The sequence below is a fragment of the Nasonia vitripennis genome, unplaced genomic scaffold (assembly GCF_009193385.2).
Source record: "Nasonia vitripennis strain AsymCx unplaced genomic scaffold, Nvit_psr_1.1 unplaced0148, whole genome shotgun sequence".
Lineage (NCBI taxonomy): Eukaryota > Metazoa > Arthropoda > Insecta > Hymenoptera > Pteromalidae > Nasonia > Nasonia vitripennis.
In genome coordinates this window covers 7,501-10,936 of record NW_022279927.1, presented here as the reverse complement: position 1 = coordinate 10,936, position 3,436 = coordinate 7,501, and positions in this window count along the sequence as shown.

The window sequence follows — 3,436 nt, the reverse complement described above, 5'->3', positions numbered from 1 at the left end:
TCCATAACCTGATTGTTTTTGGCTAGGCGAGCCTTGAGGAGGTCTTTGATTTCATTGTGCCGGCTTATTCGCTTATCCTTAGTATACCGGCATCTGCCAAGTATATGACCAAGGGTCTCGCTACTGCCTTGGCACTTTCGGCAAGAGATATCAACAAGTCCATCTATGATCTTCATTAGTGCTCGCGTCGGGTACGTGTTTGTTCGTAGCTTGATAGCATCGATGTACCTTGACGCGGGCAGAAGATCATAGCGCTGCAGCCATGAGTTGCCGACGGGATCTTGTGCGAACTCCTCGACCCCCTGGCCTTGCCATTTTTGCTCAGCCCATTTCTGGGCATAGCTCAGGCGAAGCTGATACTTATAAGTATCTAGCTCCTTGGTTGTTAGTGGCCAGTGTAGTCTTAGAGCATCGGCGTAAGATTTTAGCCGATCGTCGGCTGCGTTCGAGTTCATGGCCGCGCGTGTGACCGGATCGTGGGATTGACGGGCTCTCAAGCCGTTCCGAAGAGCGGCTATCAGCACCATCTTCTCCACTTCAAGGAGCCCCAATCCACCCTGCTTCCTCGGCGTGTAGAGAAAACTGCTACTTACCGATTCTGGCAGGTGGAGGATCTCCTTGATTTTCGTTCTTATGATCCGGTCGATTGTCTTTAAGACTGCCTTCGCCGGAGGCGATGTTATCAGCCCATAGGTGTACCTCGGAAAGATATACATCTGTAGAAGGTCCACCTTTTGCATGGGCTTCAACGGCAGTCTTTGGACGCGGGATATGACTTCCCTGAACGCGTCAGATTCAAAGCCTTTGAGCAGCCCCTTCCAGGGAGAGACCTTTGCCCCGAGGTACTTGAACGTCTCACTAGGTGAGATGCTCGGAACGGCATTACCGTTCACCTCGAGGCCTGGGTTTTTAGTGTACCAGGTCTTCCTGTGGGGGACATACTCTACAGCTATATACTTTGACACTGAAAGACTCATATCGAGTCGGCCCAGATAATCCGCCACCATCCGTAGCTGCCTTCCCGCCTCGGGGGCTGTATTCGCAAAACATACTATGTCGTCTGCGAAAGCCGCGCACGAGAGATTCATGCCTTCGATTTCCACTCCACTTGTCTCTTGCAATCGTTCTAATAGAGGTTCGAGAACCAGATTGAAAATGAGAGGTGACAGGGGATCCCCCTGCTTGACTCCTCTCTTCATTCCAATCTTTACGTCCCCGCTCCTCGTTCGGATTGCAGTGGAGCAGTCGCGATACATGCTCGAGATATAGGCGGCCACGGTTTCGGGGATTCCTTTTTTCTCCAAGCACCCTTGGATCACGGCATGCGGGACAGTGTCGAATGCTTTCGAAACATCCAAGATAGTAATGACACCGCCCGCTTTCTTTGCGTTCGATACGGCGTCATCCAACAACTGTATGTTGCTGAAACAGCCATTTTCCTCCGTGAATCCTTTCTGCCGATCACACTGCTTAATGACGGCCCTCACTCGCTGGTCAAGCAAGCCTGAGTAGACTCGACTAACCATTGAGCTGATGGTAATGGGCCGCCAGTTCTTAACGTCAGTAGGATCTTTTTCTGGCTTCGGCAGAAGGGTTGTTCTGTTCTCTCTCCATGCCTTTGGGTAGTAACCCGCTAGCAGGATCGAGTTGAACAGCTTGGAGAGGGCTATGCTGACTCCTCTTCCTCTCAGGTCGTCCTTCGTTACCCCGTCAGGACCCGCTGCCGAGTCGTTTTTAATTCGCCTGATTCTGCCCATTATCTCTTGGGGAGTGATCGGAGTGAAGATCCTCGATACGGGTATCGGGTCTTCGGTGCGCCTTGGCGCTTCGATATTAGGTCCGACCCTCCCCCACAGCTCGTTGTACAGAGTCTGTGTCTCCGTTCTACCTGGCGCTTGGCGCCTTTGGAGAATGGACAGGTCATTGGCAATCACTAACTCGGCTAGCTTCTTTGGGTTGTTGTTCCAAAGATCTTGGCACCTGGCAAAGGCAAACCGCTTTCGATCAGCTGCCGTGAGACGACGGCGCCGTCGGTTCTTGCGGTGGCCCCTTCGTGGGGGGCCTCTAGCGTTCAATTGAAGGCGATCCTGTTCGTTGTCATCGGAAGGGTGCCGCATAATCTGGATGAGCTGGTCATACAGGGAGTCTAGTCCTATTTCACTCAGCGCATTGTTCCTGACTAGCTCCTGCAGTCCAGTCACCCAGTTTGCGTAACTTCCGGCTTCTTCGCTCGCATTGCAAATCTCCCACCTCATTGGGCCTTTCCAGTCATCTCGAGGAGGTGGTGAGATTGTTGTGCGTTCAAACGAGAGAGGTTCTGGGAGTGATATTTCTCCTAATGCGTCGCTGAATTCGTCGTCGTCACTGCTGTCCTCGATTTGTTCATCGGATCCCACTGCCGGGCTGCACTCTCGATCTTGCTGAGAACTGCTTTCCAGCGCGGGCGCATCGGTGGCGACCAGCTCTTCCCCTTCAGGGATTTCGCCTTCGTCTACCTCTTCGATGGCCTCGACTCCTTCTGCTGGGCCTTGCGGGCCTCCTCTCCCTCGGAGCGCGGCATAGTCCTTACGCCTCCGGGCGTCCGACACCTGTCTGCCTGTTCTATCCGGGAAATGTTCAGCTATTCTTTCATTGATATTTCGAGCTCCATGGTATTCGCTCTCTAATTCCCGGATAAGCAGCAAGTCTTCGTCGGACCATATAGAAGGCCTACGGCCACTCTTGCCCTTTGGCTTATTGGCCTCTGCCGCGCGCTTATCGTTTCGTACCTCTGGATGGACATGCCTCTCGTGCTGAGAGAGTCCGATCTGCGAGTCAAACGACAAGCTGCAATGCTCATATTTGAACGGCAGATCCTTTGGTTCTTGTCGCCCCTTACAGTGCGGAACATGACAGCTCCACGACCTGAGCGTTGTGCAGCGCCTTTGGCAAGCACCGCACACCCAGGTCACGTCGACTGACGGGTGTTCTTTATTAAGGTGCCTGCTTAGTTCCCAGCTGCCCATGTAGAGAAGTTGGGTACCTCCCTGCAGGCATTTGGGACAGGCCTGTGGGTTTTTCGCTATTGCGACAATCTCCATCGGCACCGCCGTCCGGATAGTTAGAGGCCCGTGTGTCTCTATTTCCTCATCATCGCCGGGCTCGTCAGCCTGTTGGGCATTCCGAGCTCGGCGGGCCGGATTTCGCCGGCGTGTTTGAGCACTTAAGGCAGCCTCCCTCCTTTGGTTGCGACCTTCGCAAGGTTCGGCGTTTAACTCCGCCCCGATTGGAGCTGCTGAGGTCACATCCACAGCTCCCCTCGGCTCCGAGGCAACGTTATTTTCGCTGTCCATTATAGACTTTCACGGTAGTCACTACCGGGGCGCTTAGTCTTTCGACATGGGCCGCTCCTCACCATGGGATGTGTGGGCGCAAAGATCTAAGTTCGCCCACACGT